Source organism: Tiliqua scincoides, chromosome 1, assembly GCF_035046505.1.
Source record: "Tiliqua scincoides isolate rTilSci1 chromosome 1, rTilSci1.hap2, whole genome shotgun sequence".
Lineage (NCBI taxonomy): Eukaryota > Metazoa > Chordata > Lepidosauria > Squamata > Scincidae > Tiliqua > Tiliqua scincoides.
In genome coordinates, this window is record NC_089821.1 from 288,629,624 (window position 1) to 288,653,405 (window position 23,782).

The 23,782-nt window shown below is 45.1% G+C and overlaps 1 pseudogene; it reads left to right on the top strand.

Annotated features, from left to right (window-relative positions):
• Positions 1 to 5,141: 5,141 nt before the first annotated feature.
• Positions 5,142 to 5,261, top strand: LOC136637180 (5S ribosomal RNA; annotated as a pseudogene).
• Positions 5,262 to 23,782: the final 18,521 nt, after the last annotated feature.

Here is a 23,782-nt window from a genome sequence, read left to right on the forward strand (position 1 = left end):
CCACAATTACTTCTGTGCGGCTACCTCCCCCGTTCCCCCTTTGGAAAAAAGGGAGAGTGAAGGAGGCAACCGAGGCCCTGATGGAGCCTTCCACATCACTTATAAGTGGCACGGAGGTCTCCTTTGGAGCAGTTTGGGGCTGCTGGAAGCCTGCCTGTCTGGGGCACTGATTCTAGCAGCCCCAGACCGCTCTAAAGGCGACCTCTGCGCTGCTTGCAAGCAGTGCGGATGGCTCCATTGGGGCCTGGGAAGTCTAGAATGTCAGTGCGTTGGGAGTCACACTGACACTCTAGGGTGCCCTCTTGCCTCTGGAGGAGAAGGTGAGAGAGCACAGATACCCAGCTTAGAGTGTCAGCGCGACGGGAGTAGTGACTCCCATCGTGCTGCCTCTCTAGGGTGCCCCTTTCCTCTCCTCCTATAAAGGAGGAGGGTGGGGGGCAGCCTAGTTCGGTGCTGAGTCACTGGTGGAGATGCTGCCTCTCCACAGTGCTCCTGGGCGCCCCTCCTCCATTTGGAGGAGGCTTTTTTTTTTTAAGGGACAGAAGCCGGCAGAGCTGCCGGCTTCTCTCTCTTTTAAGGAAAAGGCAGACAGGCGGCAGCGGGGGGGTGAGGCTTGAGGAGGCCCCTAGCAGGTTGGCACCCAGGGCATTTGTCCCGCTTGCCCCCCTCCAGGTACACCAGTGCAGTGTCCCACCAGATGCCTCCAGGAGCACACAAGACAACAAAATACCTGCATCCCAATGGTGTAGCTAATGATTGCGTAGCCCTGTGCTGAGCTCAATATGATGTCCCCAAAGCGCACACCTGGGCTTTTAAAAAAGTGAGAAAATGGGGGAAAAATCTACCTCCTCCCCACAGCAGCTCGCTGACCACTTGCTCTGCCACCTCCCCCCAGGAGGTCCCCATATTAACACCTAATTTTTTCCCTGTTCTATCATGATAATACCTAACTGGCTCTCAGAACAATCAAGAAAATTCAGTTTTTGTTACATGATGAAGCTGTGTTTTTCTTTTCTGTTATTTGGCTATAACGTTTGATAGAATAGAGATATTTTGATGCGGTTTCTTTCATTGCGTTCTGCATTAAATTCTGCATTGAATGGTATATAACATGATGGCATTATTCAAAAATACCAAGGTTTTCACAGTTTTGGCCACTACTGTCAAACTCAGATTTGTTGCCACTGGGCTTGTTACCCAGTACAATTGCTACCCCCTACACTCCCTTAGCTACAACACTGCTGCATCCTGTTGCCATTCCTTTGCACCTGGCATTCTGAGGTAGCCTTCTAAAACCAGGAAGTTGCTCATACCCATCACGGCTTGTATCTTGTGATGGACTTTTCTTCTGGAAATCTAGCCAATCCCCTTTTAGCGGAATTTTTAGGGAAGCAGGATGTCTTGTGCCCACATGTCAGATGTGAACACATCTAAAGTTAATAATGTAAGTGTGCTCCGTTCCTACTAGCCCTACAGTGCAATCTTATACGTGTTCACTCAGAAGTAAGTCCCATTATATTCAATGGGGCTTACTCCCAGGTAAATGTGCATAGGATTGCAAAGTTATGGTTGGTACTGAAATTCTGAGAAAAAAAAATACACCCCAAAATAAGCAATCTGAAGTGCATTTCAGGGTTCTTTCAAGAAAAAATATCTGAGAATTTTCAAGGAAAGAGAAATGAATTTCTACACAACAAATGGAATTTCTCAATGTGGTATTGTGTATCTTTCCAACAGAGAGCTTTAAAAACAACTGGTTTAGTACAATGGTTTCAAAAAAATGCTCAGACTTTCTTTGGGTTAAAAAAGAAAAAAAAAATGTATATAAATAATATCAGAGTTTCAAGCTTGTCTAGCCGCTGGCAAATGTAGCACAGTGTCCCCTACCCGGCCTCTGACAAAAATAAAATTGTGTGCAAGGGTTGGGGGTGGGGGGGTACAAAGAAGCAAAGGTGAAAGGGAGGGGAAGAATGCAATCCTTGGCTTAGAAAAATCTAATTCTCTCCAGGTATATTGAAGTCTGAAAAGCAGTTATCTTGCAAGTGGCTAGAGGCAACCTCGCCATGTATCTTCTTAATAGCTCTGCTTGGATTAAGCTTGGTTTCAGTGATTGTGACAGGGCACCTGGGTCGTGGTTTCGATGCACATCGCCTGGACCCCTTCTGAACTACCCACCGTTCACAGCATTCCCCAACTTCCACAGAGAAATGAGTGGCCTGACAGCACTGAGGGATCCCTTTAATACCAATTGATAGAAACAGTCTCTGGAAGGCCACTGTTCTATTATTCTTGCTGGGAGAAAGGTTATTACGCCTTGATGGAGTGACGCTCTCTTGCTGAAGTATTTTGTGACCGAGGTGCGACTGTTTACCGGGCTTTCCGGGCAGATATTGCAAGGACGTGAGGAGAGGGGAGACGGCGAAAATTAATTTGAAGTGAAATTGAGGAAAGGCCAGGAAAAAGCATTAATCAGAACCAAAAAGGGAAAACATTTTATTTAAAATTGTAATGGGGTTAACCCTGCTCCCGGGGTTACCGTAAAAGCTTAAAAGAAACATATTAGGATCTACTGGGGTGAAGAAAACCTTTCCTGGGGGTTGCGTACCAAATCTCCCTATGATATCTAAAGATGTTTGCATGGTGGAAGGGCATCAAAGAATGATCCCTTTATTTTTTACTTATTTATGGATGAAGCATGGCCTGTTTTTAGGACTTCTCCCCTTCCCACCCCGTGTTGTTTCTGGGTTGTTCCAATTTAGGCTGGTGGGGGTGATTCCATTACACAGTGAAATGCTCTCTCTCTCTCTCTCTCTCTCTCTCTCTCTCTCTCTCTCTCTCTCTCAGTTCCACCCAGGAAACTAGAATGTCAAGGCTTGGCTTGGCTTGGCTAACACGCTGCAACAGAACTGTGGATACAATTCTGCAACAGAAGATGAGACCACTGGTGCTTTTCCAAAGTTGATTCTGCAGAAGCCACTTAATCGGAATTCTGAGATCTGTTCTCCAAAGAAATAAATTTGGACCTTTCATAAAACAACAAAATGTCGCATGTCATCTGTTTTTCTGAAATAAATCCACCTGGATTCCTATTTGTTGTCACACTCATCTCTCCTCCAATGTGACAGGATGCTTCCTGTTATGTATGTAAGTTATGCAGGATCGAAATCCTGCATAACTGATTGGCCCAGACTTATGGCTGGCCAATTGGGTGATGGATCGAAATCCTACCATCCGATTGGCCCTCTAGTTAATGTAAGTTCTGGCCAATTGGGTGATGGATCAAAATCCTACCATCCGATTGGCTCTCTAGTTAAGGTTTCAATTGCACCAATCACGGGAAGTCTGGGCGGAGTTAAAGGCTATAAAAAGCCAGGGGTTTGCCTCAATTTATGCTAGGTTCTGTTCTGAAGATGGAATAAACGTATTGAGCTGTTATCACTATGTCTTCCTTGATTCGCATGGACCCACTATATAACACTTCTCATCACTCAAACGGCAATATTCTTTAACTACAGACAATATGATCCTTCTACGTGCTCCAAGAGCATAATTGACTGGAACTGCACCCTTATGGTTCCTCTGTCCTTGATAAGAAAATATTAGCCATGTTTCCCATAACAGGTTTGCTTTGGTTATGCCTCTTTTGTATTTTTTGTTTCCTAAATACATACTAAGAACAATATCAATCATAAAAAGAAAATGCAATACTGTCGACCCCACCCCCTGCCAGAAAGCATATCCACTGCTGTACTAATTGCTTTGTGGAATGTGGCTGTGCAAATGTCATGGCCACCTACTGGGTATTGTTTGTGGAGCTATTAGCAATGAATGATATAATTCCGGGCCAATCTGTGAATGCTTTCTATGTTACTGCTTATAATGATACAGACTGTTTCTATTGACCTTTTCCTTAATGCTCAAAGTGATGCACAATTCTATTAGCTGTTCATAATTCTTCTAATAAAGCTGCTCGGTATGGTCATTTTTATTATTTTCATATTGCAGGTGGAGAATTGTGGCGCCAAGGCTGAGCATACCATCTTCTGTTGTCATTTATAGCCCTCCTTTCTTCCATCACGGAGGCATAAATTAGGGTTCTCAGGTAGTCACCCATCCAGGCCTAGATCTGCTTAGCTTCAGCAAAGTAGCTCAATTTTTTTGGATATCTTACCTTTTCATTCAAAAGGAACCCCAGGGTGGCTTATTAATCCAATACAATAAGATTGTTGCTTCTATCATTTCTGGTGCACAGGTAGCCTTCCTTTTTGCTTCCATTTCCTTCTGTTTTGCTCTAGCGGCCTGGAATGGCTCCAGAGGGGAGGAGTAGGGGCCACTTGCAAAGCTCCCTGCAAAACTTAGTGCTTTGCACCCCCACTAGTACGCTACTGGTGTGACATGCAGAACATAGGTAAGGAAGAGAGCTCATCAGGCTAGTGGAGAGGAGGGCTATGCAATGTAGGCTTTCCCTCTGGAGATGAAAAGAAAAAGAAGGAGAGAGGATAGGTGCCAAAGAATTAATTCTTTCTTAGTGGGATGGGGGACATAAGTATGAATCCCTAAAGGGGGAGAGGAGAATGAGACAGAATGAGGTGGGACTGAGAGCGGAGGAAGGAGGGGAGGAGGGAACAGTAATAATGTGCCTAGCCAAAAAATACACAGCACCAGTGAATTATTCTTCACCAAGGGAGATTTTGAAATCATTAATCCCCATTAGTGCCTGTATTTACATTAGCTACATTTATTTCAGGGCACAGCTGGGACACTGTGTTTATGTATCATGTAAATGTTAAGTTTGCTAATGTTATTCACAGCATCACTGTTTTGTGGGAACACAATCTGAATGCCAAGCTTGCCTCAAGGAAGGCAGTGTGCTTGCACAACTCCTGTGATGGATGCCAACAGAGGAGAGGAAGGTGTCTGCTGTTCTATGACTATGTCCATCACAAGGTGCATGGCTGTGCTGTTTTCTCCGGAGCAGAGCTGACATCAGTACAGCTTTCCCCACCAAACAGTGATGCAGTAAATAATGTTAGAAAACTCAGAGCCCAATGCTATGCATGTCTACTCAGAAGTACGTCATGCTATAGTCAGTGGGGCTTACTCCCAGGAAAGTGTGGATAGGATTGTAGCCTCAATGTGTACTTTGCAGCAACTGTTACCCTGCACATGCCTGATCTTGTCTGATCTCAGAAGCTAAGCAGGGTCAGGCCTGGATAGTACTTGGATGGGAGACTGCCTGGGAATACCGGGTGCTGTAGGCTTATACCATAGTCTTTCAAGACTGAAGATTGCCAACCAATGTACTTTATATTTACAAAGTGTAACCTTATATCTGCCTGCTCAGGGGTAAGGCCTACTGTGTTCAATGGCGCTTACTCCTTGGGAGGCGTGTATCAGATTGCACCCTGTGGAAGCTGCCTTTGATGTGCCTTCCTGGGGATTGGCTCCCCAGTGGGGCTTACCTGTGTGAGGGCAGGCACGGAATTGTGCTATGTATGTTGGTTGCACTTGGTTCACTGCATATGCACAGTTTGGTCACTAGCCATGCTCAGCTTAGTTGCCAGGAGGTCGCTGTGCATGTGTGGCTTGCTTACACAGCTCACTTGCCATGTGAACATAAGAACATAAGAACAGCCCCACTGGATCAGGCCATAGGCCCATCTAGTCCAGCTTCCTGTATCTCACTGCGGCCCACCAAATGCCCCAGGGAGCACACCAGATAACAAGAGACCTCATCCTGGTGCCCTCCTTTGCATCTGGCATTCTGACATAACCCATTTCTAAAATCAGGAGGTTGCGCATACACATCATAGCTTGTACCCCATAATGGATTTTTCCTCCAGAAACTTGTCTAATCCCCTTTTAAAGGCGTCTAGGCTAGACGCCAGCACCACTTCCTGTGGCAAGGAGTTCCACAGACCGACCACACACTGAATAAAGAAATATTTTCTTTTGTCTGTCCTAACCCGCCCAACACACAATTTTAGTGGATGTCCCCTGGTTCTGGTATTATGTGAGAGTGTAAAGAGCATCTCCCTATCCACTCTGTCCATCCCCTGCATAATTTTGTATGTCTCAATCATGTTCCCCCTCAGGCGTCTCTTTTCTAGGCTGAAGAGGCCCAAACGCTGTAGCCTTTCCTCATAAGGAAGGTGCCCCAGCCCCATAATCATCTTAGTCACTCTCTTTTGCACCTTTTCCATTTCCACTATGTCTTTTTTGAGATGCGGCGACCAGAACTGGACACAATACTCCAGGTGTGGCCTTACCATCGATTTGTACAACGGCATTATAATACTAGCCGTTTTGTTCTCAATACCCTTCCTAATGATCCCAAGCATAGAATTGGCCTTCTTCACTGCTGCCGCACATTGGGTCGACACTTTCATCGACCTGTTCACCACCACCCCAAGATCTCTCTCCTGATCTGTCACAGACAGCTCAGAACCCATCAGCTTATATCCTAAAGTTTTGATCTTTTGCCCCAATGTGCATGACTTTACACTTACTGATATTGAAGCGCATCTGCCATTTTGCTGCCCATTCTGCCAGTCTGGAGAGATCCTCCTGGAGCTCCTCACAATCACTTCTGGTCTTCACCACTCAGAAAAGTTTGGTGTCGTCTGCAAACTTAGCCACTTCACTGCTCAACCCTGTCTCCAGGTCATTTATGAAGAGGTTGAAAAGCACCGGTCCCAGGACAGATCCTTGGGGCACACCGCTTTTCACCTCTCTCCATTGTGAAAATTGCCCATTGACACCCACTCTCTGCTTCCTGGCCTCCAACCAGTTCTCAATCCATGAGAGGACCTGTCCTCTAATTCCCTGATTGTGGAGTTTTTTCAGTAGCCTTTGGTGAGGGACTGGCCTTCTGAAAGTCCAGATATATAACGTCCACGGGTTCTCCCAAATCCACATGCCTGTTGACCTTTTTAAAGAATTCTGTAAGGTTCGTGAGGCAAGACTTACCCTTACAGAAGCCATGCTGACTCTCCCTCAGCAAGGCCTGTTCGTCTATGTGTTTTGAGATCCTATCTTTGATGAGGCATTCCACCATCTTACCCGGTATGGATGTTAGGCTGACCGGCCTATAGTTTCCCTTTCCCTTTTTAAAGATCGGCTTGACATTTGCTATCCTCCAATCTTCTGGCACCGTGGCCGTTTTGAGGGACAAGTTGCATACCTTAGTCAAGAGATCTGCAACTTCATTCTTCAATTCCTTAATAACTCTTGGGTGGATGCCATCAGGGCCCGGTGACTTATTGATCTTTAATTTATCAATGAGGTCTGAAACATCTTCTCTTTTAACCTCTAACTGACTTAACTCCTTGGTCAGGAGGGGCCGTTCGGGCAGCGGTATCTGCCCAAGGTATTCTGCCGTGAAGACAGATGCAAAGAACTCATTTAATTTCTCTGCCATCTCTAAGTCTCCTTTTATCTCCCCTTTCCCTCCCTCACCATCCAGAGGGCCAACCGCTTCTCTGGCGGGTTTCCTGCTTCTAACATATTTGAAGAAGCTTTTATTATTCCCCTTAATGTTGCTGGCCATGCGTTCCTCATAGTCTCGCTTGGCTTCCCGTATCACCTTCTTACATTTCTTTTGCCACAGTTTATGTTCCTTTTTATTCTCCTCATTAGGGCAAGACTTCCATTTACGGAAGGAAGCTTCCTTGCCCTTCACAGCCTCTCTAACTTGGCTGGTTAGCCATGCGGGCACCCTCCTGGATTTAGTGGAACCCTTCTTTCTTTGCGGTATACACCTCTGCTGGGTCTCTATTACTGTTGTTTTAAGCAGCCTCCATGCACTCTGGAGAGATTGGACTCTTTTTACCCTCCCTTTCAACCTCCTTCTAACCAGCCTCCTCATTTGGGGGAAGTCTGCCCGTCAGAAGTCAAGGGTTTTTATTAGAGATTTGCCTGGTATTCTTCCCCCAACGTGCATGTCAAAACGGATCGCAGCATGATCATTGTTCCCCAATGGCTCAGTAACGTTTACATCTCTAACCAGGTCCTGCATACCGCACAATATTAAATCCAGAGTCACCTGTCCTCTGGTGGGCTCCGTGACTAGCTGCTCTAAGGCACAGTCATTTAGCATGTCAAGAAATCCGGTTTCCTTATCGTGACCAGAACACAAATTGTCCCAGTCAATATGAGGATAATTGAAGTCCCCCATGATTACAACCCTGTCCCTCCTTGTCACCTCCCTGATCTGTTTCCTCATTTCAAGGTCCCCATCAGATTTCTGGTCTGGAGGACGATAGCACGCCCCCAGTATTACATCGCTGCACAAGCCTGTTAATTTAACCCACAGAGATTCTACGGTGCAGTTGGACCCACCTTCAGTCTCTACTTTGCTGGATTCTATCCCTTCCTTAACATAAACGGCCACCCCACCTCCAACACGCCCCTGCTTGTCCCTCCTGTAGAGTTTATAGCCCGGGATTGCAGTATCCCACTGATTCTCCGCATTCCACCAGGTTTCTGTTATGCCCACTATGTCAATGTTTTCCCTTGTCACCAGACATTCCAGTTCTCCCACCTTTGCTCGTAGACTTCGGGCATTTGCATAAAAGCATGTGCAGCTTGGCCACTGTGTATTGGAATCAAGGAAGATCTGGCAAGGAGGTAGATGTGGTGTCAGCAGTGGCCCCTTTAAGGGTAAGGCCTGGGCATCCAGCAGAGTGTGCTGCACAACTGCAGCCACTTGAAGGCAATAGGGACCTCAGGGATATAAGGAACACCTGAGGCAGGAAGGGTTTGTGGGTTGTAGAAGGAGTGCAGGTTGGAGAGGAGACTGACTGACTTGGCTTATTGAACTTGGAATCTGACCTCGGACTGTGACTTGGATACCCTGACTGATTTGACTGACTTACCTGGAACCTGACCTTGGACTGTAACTTGGCTTATTGGCTCTGGACTCTGATTTGGCAACTCTCATTGATTGGACTGGTTTACTTGGAACCTGTGGACTGGAACTGAACTCTGACTTTTGCTTGCAGCACTGGTGAGTTTCACAAGGGAAACTAATCAGCCTTAAGTGGGCATGAGGCACAGTGGGGAGAAGCTGTGGCAGAACACACTGCCCCTTGGGGCATTTTTTCTTCTGTGCCTTGCTTCTTTGTGTACGTTGGCAGCCCTTGCTTTGTGCTTGCCCTTGGGGTATGGCAGAGCTGCCAGCATAGAATTTGGTTTAGGCTGCACGGGTGTCCCTATGCCAGTGGTTCCCAAACTGTGCGACGGGACCCATTGGTGGTTTGCAACCCAATTTTTGCTGCATCTCAAAGCCCCAAGCAGAGCCTCCAGTGAAAACACTGGGGATGGAAAGATCAGACAACTAATTGCATCAAGCCCTGAAGCTATTCAAATATCAGAAAGCTGCTTATTGCCCTGCAAAGAGCTCAGCTCCAGCGGTTTGCAAGGAACTCAGCTCCTGCAGTTAGCAAGCTTGTGTAAGTATAGGGAGATAAAATGTCTGCATCTTTTTTCTGGTAATTATTACTTGAAGAAATAATGTTATTGATTTCTAGATCTCTTTTTTAAGTCTCTTATATCTAGGTGGGTTCTGATAAAGTGTCATTTTAAAAAGTGGGTCCTGGTGCTAAAAAGTTTGGGAACCACTGCCCTATGCTATTGGTGTAGCACAGCTGTTAGTTAGGATTGGACTGTAACTTCAGAACCATGATACCATCCTAGCTCCCAAATGTCTAAAGCTCACTGTGTATAAAGAAAAAGTGTGTTATGGCTGAAAGAGGGAAGGAAAGCAAGCATGAAAAAAAAAAATTCAGCAGCTTGAAAGTTAACAGGAGTCCAGCCTGAACCATTACTGACACAGGAACTTTACTGACAGAGAAGAAGCATAGGAGGTGATAGACAAACTGCAAGCTGTGATTCCACCTTCAGGGGTCTCCAAGTACAAAGAGAGGTCTGGAGGGCAGCATTGCTGCCTCTGCCATTTGCCTGAGGGCAAAAGACACCTCTCCAATATTAAATCTGTCAATACTAGCTATTACTGAGCAGGACTGTTTGCTAGCTATTTGCTCTCTCTCAACAGAGAGCAAAGATACTAGATTGCCAAGGACTGGGTTGGCCAGCATCTGTACTCCCTGGGGACAGGCTACTAACAATTCAATTCAGGTTAGACTGAGGGCAAAAGCGTACTTTGCTGCCCATCTCATGGTTCAGGTATGCACTAAATTTGTCAGTACCCAAAAGTAAGGCCTTCATGGTTATAGATCACAGAGGCTCAAGCATAGATGGGACATTACATACAAAATCTTCAATTGGTCTGCTAGAATCTCACTTACAAACAACAATTTTTCCCCCTTTTGAGTAAAATTATGGGTAAATTGGTGCCCATAAAGCAAAAATACACCTTGATTAAAATGTTGTACAATCACATTTGGTACAATCTCCACCCCCCCTCCTGGACCTGATCCTCCCCTTCATCCTCCCAGTTCCACTCACTTCCCATTTCCTCCCCCATCCCGAGAAGGCTTACTGCTGGCTTTACCGCTGGAGGAGCACCATCCGTCCGTCCATGTGGAACTGAGGCCGAGTATCGACAGACCATCCTCCCCGGGTGCCATGGATGTACCTTATGGCACATCTGCAACACCCAGCGCTGTCATTGGAGCTCAGCACTAGGGCTGGTAAGGATTGGGCCCTTATGCCCTTGTAACTGTACTTAGGATTGCAGCCTTAGGGCCCAAGCCTATCCAACTTTCCAGTGCCGGTGCAACCGCAATGCAGCCTTGAGGAAAGGGAACAAATGCTCACTAACCTGGAGGAGGCCTCCATGATTGCACCATCACTGCAGGATGCAGCACATGCCCCATTGGCATGGCTGCACTGGTGCTGGAAAATTGGATAGGATTTGGCTCTTAGTATGCTAACAGTTTTCACTTTTCAGCCTCTTCATTCCCCCATAAGGACATTCACTACTGAATGGCCATATTTTAAAATACTGACAAACATTCCCACAAAAAAAAAACAAAAAACAAAAAAAAAAACGATTTCCAAGCTTAGATGTAATTTGAATTTATCATTTTAACCATGTTCGATGTGTTTTATTTATTTATTTACTTATTTCCCTAATCAAATTAGTTCAGTTCAATACTTAAGGCTCCTACAGAAACTCTTGAAATTTGTTTATGCAGCATGTAAAATTAACATAGCCTATGTTTTTAGTTTTGTTTAAGAAACATAAATCAAAATGTGCCAAGTCAGATCCCAGTTGATTTAAGGCATCAGGACACTTTTCAGAAAATGTTCTGATTCAACATTTTCTGGAAAACCCATGTCACTGGCTAATCATCCTCAGGGGGCTGGATTTGACCCCAGAGTAGCCAGTTCCTGCTCCCTCATGTACACTGACAAGAGAACTGACAAGAGCATTGTAGTTTGTGTCCTGCTCAGTGTTTTGAGGTTAGGCATTTAGAAACTTTTCTTCTTGTCTTATTTTTAAAGATTTCTGTCCTGCTTTTCTCTTAAAGAGACCTGAGGTGGTTTTCAACAACGGCAAGTACCAAAACAACAACATAATATGAAATAAAACTCAGATCAATCAATAAAACCATAACTGGCCACCACATATTTATGGGCTCATGGCGTCTGACATTTCCTAGCAGTTTTTGTTTTAATTCATCACTGACCTCATCCTAGGGTTTATTTCTCTGATTATATAAATCTTGCTTTGCTTCCGTTTGCTTATTTAATTGATAGTCTTCTTTGATAAATTCCCACTTTGGGGTCTAAGTGAATATGGAATAGGAAGACAAAAGACCTTACAAACTTGCATATGAAGGAAATATAAAACAGCTAGCACTTCCTTTCCTCTATGACCTCTATTAAACAACTCTGGAAACAGCATTTATTTAATAGCTGTTGGGATTTTGTGAAGCCAAATAGCAGCACACGTGTTGAAAGTCTGCTGCCCTTTGAGAAGGACTGTTTTAGCTGCAACATATACTGTACTCCCAACATGTTAGTGGGACTGGATCCAAAGAGGGCCTACAAAGGCCCTTGGTCACATTGACATAATACAGAGTTATACCCTAGAAACTTTATATACTACAAGGATAGGTTTGTAGCTTACTCAGAGGTGTCACTAGGGTTTACATCATCCAGTGTGAGAGCCTAAATACAGTGGAATGACTAGGGTTGCTGTAACCCCCATTAACTTTACTAATTTTAATATATAACAGTACAGGTCAGCCAACAAATCAATAAACTGACACAAAAACCAGTGGCCAACTTGAAGACACACAACTGAATAAGAGTTCTAGTATTAGCTCTGATTCATGGAAATGAGAGCTGACTCATACTGGTTCCCTGCTGTGTCATCATAACACCTCATTGGCTCTCAGAACAATCAGTCAGTTCTGAGTTAAAGTAAGTAAACACTTTTTGTTGTTGTGTTTTCCTTTCTTTGGTTATTTAGCTATAACTTTTGATAGAATGGAGGTAGTTCAACATGGTTTGTTTCATTGCATTACCCATCAAATGATAGGCTGATTGAGACACTTCTCTATTAATAATAATAATACAGGTATTTATATACCGCCTTTCTTGGTCTTTATTCAAGACTTTATTCAAGGCGGTTTACATAGGCAAGCTTATTAAATCCCCGTAGGGATTTTTACAATTTGAAAGAATGTTCTATCTTACAAGAACCACAGCATTCAGGTGTTACTTTCTTGATCTGGTTTCACATTCTGGCCTCCATCCTCCCACGCTCAGAGCAGATGGAATAACTCGGCTCAGCTTGTCAGCTGCTTCAAGGTCGCACAGTGCCGGTGGCCTCGAACTGGCAACCTTGTGGATGTTATCTTCAGGCAAATGGAGGCTCTACCCTCTAGACCAGACCTCCTGCCCTCCTGCCTCCTGTATTAATAATAATACAGGTATTTATATACTGCCTTTCTTGGTCATCAGATTTCTCCTCAGACTTTAATTCAAGGCGGTTTACATAGGCAGGCTGTTCTAAATCCCCGTAGGGATTTTTACAATTGAAGAGGTTCTGTCTTTCAAGAACCGCACAACATTTCAGATGGATCTTTTGTGGTCTGTTATCACTTTCTGGCCTCCAAATTCCTCCCACACAGGCTGACAAGCAGCTCCTTCATCTCTCCAAAGAGCAGGTGGAATAACTCAACTTGTCAGCTGCTTCAAGGTCTCACCATTCATGGTGCCAGTGGCCACGAACTGGCGACCTTCAGATGTTATCTTCAGGCAAACTGAGGCTCAGCCCTCTAGACCAGACCTCCTGCCCCAGACATCATGCTGACATTGCCTAGTCTGATGGAGAGAGGCTGGCTATTGTGACCTCATGCTGTCCTTCCTGATGGGGAGAGGCTGACCATTGTGACACATTGATGCTGCCCTGCCTGAAGGAGAGAGGCTGGCCATAGTGACCTAATGGTGATGATGCCCAGTTTGAAGGAGAGAGGCTGGCCATTGTGACCTCATGCTGATGCTGTCCTGCCTGAAGAAGAGAGGCTGGTCATTATGACCTTGTGGTGATGCTGCCCAGTTTGAAGGAGAGAGGCTGGTCATTGTGATTTCATGGTGTTGCTTCTCAGGCTGATGGAGAATTGCGAGCCATTGTGTCCTCATTCTGCTGCTGCCCTACCTTAAGGAAAAAGACTGGCCAATGTGACCTCATGCTGATGCTGCCCAGTTGGCCCATGAAACTGTATAAAATATATGATGTGGCCCTCGTTCTGTGAAATTTGCAGACCGCTGTATTAAAAGTGCAGGAACTCACAACTTTTTATTTATTTATTTATTTATTTTTAAACCATTTTTATACACGCGCGTGTGCACACACACGCGCACACACACACACACACACACACACACACACACACACACACACACACACACACACACGTCCATCCCGTGTGAGCTCCCTGATAGCAAAAGCACTCCTGCCACAGCTGGAGTGAAACACCCCATTTTTTTTTAGCTGGGGAGGTGCTCCATTGGGCTATAGGAAACTCTCTCCATTGGGCTATAGGAAAGCCTATACAGTAGTTAAAGTGTTCAGAACAAATATATAAGGTCTTGAGCCCAGCTGGTGGCCATCAGTGCCTCAAGTGTTAGTTCCAAACACTTTCAGCCTAAGAGCTCTGGTGGCTCAATGGCTAAACTGCAGGTCTGTGGAGCCAGAGGCTTGGGGTTCAAATCCCTATGAGGGATAATTTTTTTTAGGTGGGAAGGTGCTCCATGGCTGCAAAATATAAAGGTTGGTTGCTAGTTGCCAAAAGGGGGGCCAGTTGAGGCTGCAAAACTCCTCAAAGTTCAGTCCCAGGCAGGCTCTTTTTTGACCTTTTTTTTTTTTTAAGTTCTAGTTAGGACTTAACCCACAGTTAAGCTCCTGGAGTGAGCCCCCTGCTGGAGGCTGTGGGTTAAGTCCTACCTGGGACTTAAAAAAAAAAAAAGTTCAAAAAAGAGCCTGCCTGGGACTGAACTTTGAGGAGTTTTGCAGCCTCAACTGGCCCCCCTTTTGGCAACTAGCAACCAACCTTTATATTTTGCAGGCATGGAGCACCTTCCCACCTAAAAAAAATTATAAATAAATATATATAAATAAATAAATATATTATTCCTCACTGGGATTTGAACCCCCCCCCCCACAGACCTGCAATTTAGCCATTGAGCCACCAGAGCTCCTAGGCTCAAAGTGTTTGGAACTAATACTTGAGGCACTGATAGCTACCAGCTGGGCTGAAGTCCTTATATATTAGTTCTGAACACTTTAACAATAGGCTTTCCTATAGCCCAATGGAGAGAGTGCTGGGCTGTGGAGCACAAGGTTGGACGTTTGAATCCCTCCCTAGCCAGCAGTGCGGAGCGGGGTGGTGCAGGCAGGGGAAAAAAGGTGGGGGCAAGGAGGAGGGAAGAAAAGCCCTGACTATAAGTAGAAAGTTTACAGCAAGCAAGCAGGCAGGCAGCTTGCAGGCTAGAGGGAGACTATGAATGAATATTAACTTCCCACTTCCTGCTAATGATTGCTCTTAATCTAAACTCTAGCCTGCAAGCTGCCTGCCTGCTTCTTACTATAAGCTTTCTGCTTATAGCAGTGGTTGTCACACTTTTAGACCGGGACCCACTTTGGAGAATGACAATCTGTCCGGGATCTTCAGGAAGTGATATCATCAACCTGGACGTGATGTCATGGCAGGAAGTGACATCTCTGGTCTCACCTAGTAATTCATAAACTGCAAATGATAAGAGAAAATAGTCCAGCTCAGAAACTTGTTTTAATTCTCACTGCACCCTCCCCACTGCTACCAACCATGCCACCTGTTGACTGTATTAAAGGGAAAGTATCTCATGGTATTTTATTAACTTTTATTGGGTTATTTATCAGCCATTTTCCAATAGCAAATTATAAGGAGAAAAAACCTATTTACACCCTTGACACAAGCAAAATAATATCCTGGATTACAGGATTGCCAGAGCAAATATTCTGCAAAAGTCAGCCTGGAAGAATCTCAGCTTATCAGAGCAACAAAAGCTGTAGAAAGGGCTTTCTGCTGCACCACTTGCAAATCAGGCTTAGAAAACTGTGTCCTGCTCACACACCAGTTTGTATTTTCACTAATAAGTAAAAAGCCAAACAAATAGGCTGCAAAGGAGAGCACAGGAACAGACTGCTACCTTGCCTTTCAGAGACCATTCCTAGTATAAGACCAACAGATGCACCTTCCCTCCCTCCATCTCTAAACAATCACATCAGCTTTCCATAAAGATTCCATAATTAAATGCAAGGACCAAATCCATGTCACTTTGTCACTTTAGGTTTTGCTTGTACATTTTCACCCCAAAGAATGGTATGCTACAAATAGGCCTGCGTGAACACACCACAAATACCAAACTTCAGTACACGCTTGCTAAGCCAAGTCAGTGAGATCTCAATCCTATACACGTCTACTCAGAAGACCCATTATAGTCAAAGGAGCTTACTCCCAGGTAAACGTGGATAGGACTGCAGCCTGAGAGCCCAATCCTGTGCATGTCTACTCAGAAGTAAGACCCATTAGAATCAATGGGGCTTACTCCCAGGAAAGTGTGGATAGGACTGGGCTGTCAATCACCGTAATGTAGCACAGCAGTACTTCTGCCATAATGCTTAACCTAGTCTCCACAAGTCACCTTTACAATCAGGGGGTTTCCCACGTATGTAATTTTAAAAAGTTCATAAATTGAGACATCTATTTCACTAAAAACAAACACTGGACTCCAGAAAAACCTAAAATCTTGCAAGGTTTAAGTTCTTGGAGGGGGGTGGGAAAGGCAGAGCTTGGGCTGGATGGAAGTGGGGGAAGAGGGGGAGGGGGAGAGGAACGCACATTTCTCTACCAGAGCTGGATCACAGGGCAGAGCTTGAACTGGAAAGAAACAAACAAAAAAGACATGCACCCCATTTGCAGGGAGAGCATGCAACCCACCTCAAAATAATCCAGCAACATGCTCCCTGAAGTCACTTAGCAGGCACACTCACTCCTGTGCACCTGTGCATCCCGCTCTTTTGCTCCTGGGAGGAACTCTGAGTACACACAAGCAAGCTGAGGCAAAGGCTGTTCTAGCTTCAAAGGTGGCTGCCTGCCCAATTTGCCAGCTTCCAAGATAGCATCGGACATACACAGCAAGCGTATGCAAAGACAGTTCCAACTTCCAAGATGGCGCCGCCTGCCTAATTTGCAGTTTCCAAGATGGCGGTGTGCATCTTTCCGCGACCTACCTGACATCCGGGCGACCCACAGTTTGAGAAACCCTGGCTTATAGTATTTTTGGTTAAAGCAGTGATTTTCAATCTTTTTCATCTCACGGCAAGGCACTAAAATGGTCAAGGCACACCACCAGGTTTTTGACAATTGACAAGGCACATCATGCTGCCAGTGGGGGCTCACATCTCCCATTGGCCCTATTAATAAATGACCTTCCCCCAAATTCCTGTGGCACACCTGTGGACCACTCGCAGCATACCCGTGGGCCACGGCACAGTTGTTGAAAATGGCTGGGTTAAAAAAAGACAAGTTATTGCTTCACATGAATGCAATGAAGTTAAATGAACATAATGGGTGTGGAACACAGGGAGCAACAGATTTAAGGTTCCCCCTTATTCATCGTTTCTGGTATCTGGGGGGGGGCAGGAACATATCCGCCGCAGATACCAGGGGCACCTGTATATGCATTCAGGAGACCATTTAATGTGACTGGCAAAAACGCTTATTTATTTTAGTCCTGACTACTGAGGAACAACTTATCTCCTTACCAAATAAAGAGAAATAAACTATTTAGGTGAGTCTGAATGTTCTAACTTTGCACAGAAAGTATAGTTGAGCAGTACTGAATTTAGATCAAGGACAGGGAGTTAGCATGCTCAACAGATTGATGTCCATGCTGGGAAACAAACTCCTAATTATTCCTGTTGTGTCATCTTGAAAATCATGGAGGGAAGGAGTTCGGTGAAACTGTTATTGAGAAATAGGTGGGAGGGGGTCTTAACCTGGGAAACATAAATAGAAAATGAACTACTGTAGGACAGGCAAAGAAGAGAGAAAGTTTAGAAGCTGCATAAGGTGTGCACTGTGAAATGTTGTTCACTTGAAGTGCCGTATTTCACAGAAAGTTCTGGAGTGTGATTTGTCATCATCAACCTCATCAAAGGCAGACCAACCATATTCTACAGACGGTTAGGTCATGAGATGCCACCACTCCTGACCATAGCATTTATCAGCTTGGGAAACCATCATCCAAGAGTTGGCACAATGAAATATGGAAAGTCAGAGGCAACATTTATCTTGGTTAGAACTGACAGGTCACCCCCACAGCTCTAGCTCAGTCTGGGCTGACACACGAGCACAATATATTACAATCCGTCATTGCAATCTCCTTTGAAAACATGTCTTGGAGATGGTTGTTTGGAGTCAGATTTTTTTTTCTCCTTCTTTTTGGGATTGTTGCTGCTGATGGATGTGAAGCATTGAAAAAGGTTTAGAGAAAAAGAAATAGTTCCTTTGAAATGCTAAAGAGCTGCATTGCCGCTCTCTATTCATAGCAATTATCAGTGCTGCTGGCTGGTTTCCTTTTCCCACCTTGTTTGTTTGTTTCTTTTGAAAACCTTTGACTGAAATGCTGAAAGTCACACATTTGACAGGTGATACAAAATAATAACATGATCCTGACAGTGGCAATGCAAATATATGGGTCTCTCATTTCTGGGTCCCTGTTTGTCACATAGACATGTTTTCGGGAATCTCTTTGATTCCACCTCAATGAAATTAGCACTTTGTTTTGCCCCCAAAGGAATAGGCACCTGCCCTCAACTAGGGTTCCATGCCAAGATTAAAATGATAACTCCAGTCCAATCTGCTGGTAAGCACACTTGCAGTATTAATTAGCTGGGCCTGTATTAATCTAGTATTAATCAAGAGGGCCTTTTCAGTTGTAGCACCTTACCTTTGGAAAACCCTACTACTGTCATTTCATTAGGAGCTCATGCTAACTCTGCAGCATCCTCAGCTGCACTTGCACAACAGTTTTATAACAAGCAATTTTTTTTTCTGTCTTCTCCTTCCTCCTGCAGACAAAGCCCCCTGAGAGTTGAAGGCCCTTCAACAATGGTGTGGCTGTGGCATGGAAAGATTGTAAGAGAGCAGAGGAATCTCCAGAAATAGGTGCAGCACTGTTTACTGTGATTAAACAAGAGTTCAACACTTTTAATGGTATTTGCTGGCTGGCTGCAGAATCCTGACTTTGTTCTGGCTGGAGAACAAAGTCCCACTTTGTTCAGTGTTAGGGAAGAAATTATAGCTGGCTGGAAAAGAATGTACATTACAGGCATATAATCCGAGGTCTGGTCCATGGCATGTCTAGGAATGGGCCAGGACAGAAGCCTATCTGAAAGAGAGCTTCTGCCTTTTTTGAGATAGATCCTTTTTGAGATGTGATGACCAGGACAAAATACTTCAGGTGTGGCCTTACCATTGATTTGTACAATGGCATTAGAATAAAATGACCAATTGCTGTTGTACAAATTGATGGTAAGGCCATACCTGGAGTATTGCACCCAGTTCTGGTTGCCATATCTCAAAAAGGACATAGTGGAAATGGAAAAGGTGCAGAAGAGAGCAACCAAAATGATTACTGGGCTGGGGCACCTTCCTTATGAGGAAAGGCTACAGAGTTTGGGGCTCTTCAGTCTAAGAAAAAAGCATCTGAAGGGGGACATGACTGAGACATACAAAGTTATGTAGGTGATGGATAGAGTGGCTAGGGGAATGTTATTTTCTCTCTCTCACAACATCAGAACCAGGGGACATCCATTAAAATTAATTGTTGAGTGAGTTAGGACAGAAAAAAGAAAATATTTCTTTACCCAGCATACAGTTGGTCTGTGGAACCCCTTGCCACAGGATGTAGTGATGGCATCTGGCCTGGACGCCTTTAAAAAGGGATTGGACAATTTTCTGGAGGAAAAGTCCATCACAGGTTACAAGCTATGATGTGTATGTGCAACCTCCTGATTTTAGATGTAGGCTGTCTCTGAACATCAGATGTGAGGGAGGGCACTGGGATGCAGGTCTCCTATTGTCTTGTGTGCTCCCTGAGGCACCTGGTGAGTCACTGTGAGATACAGAAAGCTGGACTAGATGGGTCTTTGGCCTGATCCAGTGGAGCTTATGTTCTTATGCCAGTCTGAAGTAGAGGCACAATTATCTGATTCATTCCAAGGCAGCTTCCCATGCTCAATGATAAGTCTTTCTGTGAGAAAATTTTGCATCAGATTGTAAAGTAATCCTTTTTTAAAACTTTGCTATGTATTGTTTTTATTTTTGACCATTTGGTATTTTAATATGGTTGCAGGTACTGATGGCCAGTTTGAGATGGAGAACAGGCTAGATCAGGGGTGTCAAACATAACGCCTGGGGGCCGGATGTGGCCCATGGAAGCTTTTTATCTGGCCCTCAGGCTCTCAGCTGCTGAGCAGTGCTGAGGTGTTACTTCTGAAAGGGCAGCCACTTGAAAATTGGGTTCTCCAATATCTTGAAATATGATCAAGATTTGTGTGTTTTCTCTTCTGTCTTTGCAACTAATGGGTTCCTACGTGAGAAAAAGTGCTTACTTTTGGTTAAGACCTGTTTAATGACATCACTTCCTGCCTAATGACATCACTTCTGACCCTCAGCAGGCATCTGAGGGTCATATAAGCATCTGAGGGTCTTATAAGCATAAGAAGGGCCTTGATGGATCAAACAAAAGTCCATGAGGCTCAGCCTGGCTTCCCACAGCAGCCAATCAGATGGCTCATTGAAGTACAGATGCATGGGACATGTGAACCAAGAACCCATAATGAGAGTCCAACAGCTTTGCTATCTCCTCCAACAACTTGCTGAAACAGTGATGCCAGAGAGATGGAATCATATCACAAGTTGCAAACTGATGCATTTCCCTCTTAGATTTGTGGGAACCTTGGGAGAAAAGTGTGGTTCGCCTACTGATTTAAATTATGTTTTTGCAAAATGCATTCCTATCTCCGCAGGGATGCATTATAAATAGATTTAACCTCCTGACTCTGCATATGATGATAGCAAGCTCAAAGGTTAACAAAAAACAGTTGGAGTCCCATCCCAAGTTAAATAACTGACTACAAGCCCAATCCTGAGCTCTTAGTGCCGGTCCACCGCCAGCACTGAGTGTCACAAATGTGCCATAAGGCATGTCTGCAGCCCTCAGCACCAGTCCAGTGCTGGCTGGCTCTGGGCTAGCACCGGTAGACTGCTGCTACTCTGCCACTCCATGGTCTCCAGAACTGCAGGGCGGTGGAGAGGTAGGTAGGGCCATGCGGAGAAGTGGGCATTCTGGGGTGGGGGAGGTGGGGGGAGGGCAGGGGGAGGTGGGGAGGAAGTGTGCCTGGGGAGGGAGGGAGGTGGGACTGGAGTAGCTCCTCTCCTCTGCATTCAGAGCCTCCGTATCGGGCCACGGGCCTGACACGGAAGCTCTTGATTCTGCGGCAGCCCAAAGGCTGCCACAGAATCAAGTAGCCCCATTGTGGGGCTACTTGCCTTACCCGGGGGAAGGGAACGAAAGTGCCTTACCCCAAGGAGCTGGCAGCGGCTGCCCTGTTGAGTGTAGGATGCCACAGCAGCCGTTTTGGCGCAACGGGTAGCTCAGGATTGGGCCACCCATTCCCTAAAATTTTTATTCCCTTAAATTTCTTGAGGAACCCTTGAATTTTAGTATTTTTTTTTTTTTTGAGTATTTTTCTCTGCGCATTCCAGATCAAGCAAAGTTTGAGGAAGGAAATGGAAAGCTGTGATTTTTTTCCTCCAGAAGTACTTTGCTAAAGAGTCACACTGCATAATAAATACTCAGCTACAGGAAAGACAAATAGAAATGGGATGGGTGGATGGGAATCTAGTTTAGAAACACAGTTCAGGAAAGACACTGTCCTTGTCATGTACTTTTGGGGATTATTTGTTATTATCACTGGTAGTCAGTGTCAGCATCATTTATTCTGCTCGTGGTTCTTATCCTTGCTCTGAAAAGAGCAAGAATAGAAGTACTTCTTTCAGGAGCTTTTACTGGGATAGTCTCGTGGCTTCCAATCAGAAACAGGCGGTGCAGGGACAGTAGGTGAGGCAGATCCTCCCCATTGTTAAGAACATAAGAACAGCCCCACTGGATCAGGCCAATGGTCCATCTAGTCCAGCTTCCTGTATCTCACAGCGGCCCACCAAATGCCCCAGGAAGCACACCAGATAACAAGAGACCTTCATCCTGGTGCCCATCCTGGTGCCCTTTTCCTGGTGTTGTCTGTGGAAAAGCACCACAGCCACCCCACCCACTTACACCTGAGGAGATATTCCTTATTCTCCTATATTCACTTTATATAGGAGAAAGTGGATGTAAGGAGAGCCCTAAGCAGACAGGGCAGCTGCTGTACTTTCCCATGGACAACAATGGGGCAGTTCCGCCTCACCTGCCACCCCTACTCTGCACATCCCTGCTTCCAATTATGTCTTGTGGCTTCAAAAAGTATAGGGAAGGTACAGAATGTAATATCTACAGCTTGCCTTTGTTCATTAGACTCTCCCCACTAAACAGACGAAGATGCTGAGTCAAACCACTCGTGCAACTCCACCAGTATAGAATACCTCCATCAGTATGGTGCGTGAGGTTCAACCTCTGCTACCAGTAGTGAGAATTCAGGGGCCTGGCTGGGTGGGCCCTCTGATGGGAATGGAGCCTTAATCAGTGCCTCACCTGGCTGATCTCTGATACCACCCCTGACATTAACTGTCAGTTAAGATTTCAGCCAAGGGTCTTTTCTAGCCTTCCTTAGAGATGCCCACACGTTCATGAACTTTTATGCTCATGTCCAGGAATTCCATCATTTGTTTCGGCCTGTACCAATTGCAGCACCCATGCTGCAATTTGGCCATCTGTGCTCCAAGGTGCACTTACTATGATCTTCCTGTTCTAGTCATTGGCCTGGAGTCTCTGGGCAAGAACATTTATTTATGTGCACAGCTGAAGAGCCCAATCTTATACTTACTGCACATCCTCGGGTCTTCTTACCATGCATCCTCAGGTCTTCTGTTCAGTTGCAAAAGGTGCTCTGTCAATGCGCTAGCCCAGGATGTCAAACTCATTTCTTACAGAGGGCCAAAGTTAGCATTCATGGTCCCTGCTGAGGGCTGGAAGTGACATCATCATGCAGGAAGTGACATCATTTAGCAGACAATGGCCAGAACTAAGCACCTTGTTCTCACATAGAAACTCATTAGTTGCAAATGACAGAAAAGAAAATGTGCAAATCTTCATATTTTCAAGATATGAGACAGCCCAATTATCAAGCTGGGAGAGCCCAATTATAATGGCGGTTGGATAAATTGCTTCCAGGGGCCACATTTAGATTGCCAGTCTTATGTTTGACACTCCTGCACTAGCTTGTGCCTTCCTGTCCGATGCAGCGCTTTTCTCACCGATCGCTGATGAAAGTTAGCTGGAAAGGGGGGTGGGAAGGCAGAATGGGGTTGGAGGAGGCAAAACAGGGCAGGGGAAGGCAGGAGATGGGCAGATTAGGCCCAGGCGTTGCTGCTGATCTCCTAACTCCCTACCAGGACCCAATCCTCTGGCGCAGGTCACATGGACCTATTTATTTAACACCGGTCTAAGTAGACCTCCCCACCCATCATGGAGGCTTACCCCCAGTTAAAGGAACTGTTCTTTTACTTAGAGGAGACCTCCTGGACTGCCTCCCCCCACAAGATGCAGTAGTTGCTATTTTGGTGCCACATTGACCGGCGGGTTGGGGTGGTGGTGGTGGTGGTGGTGGTGGTGGTAATAGATAAGATGGGCTGTAATTCTCTCTGAGTTTGAGGCACTAACATTTCAGCAGATGCCCTATCAGCTACTGAAGTTTATTATCATCTGTAATTTAGATCCTCCCCAAACTTTGGGACACCTCTTTACTTACAGAAAAACTGTTTGCTGTCTTGAAAGGGACCTGTCTTGAAAGGGATTATTTTCTGCGAGTGGATGAGGCCACATAACAGCAGTGCCGTTTGTCTGTTCACTGCACTCTGAAGAAAGGCATAATCAAAATTAAGTCCACAATGAAGGTACATTTGGAACTTATTTAGCCTGGAAGTTGTGGGCATTTCTTACTTTTATGAATCTTCAACCATGAAGTTTCTTGACATGCTTTTGACTTTCAAAATTGGAAAAAAAAAATGCCTTCTCTTTCTGGCTTTCTTCATGCAAT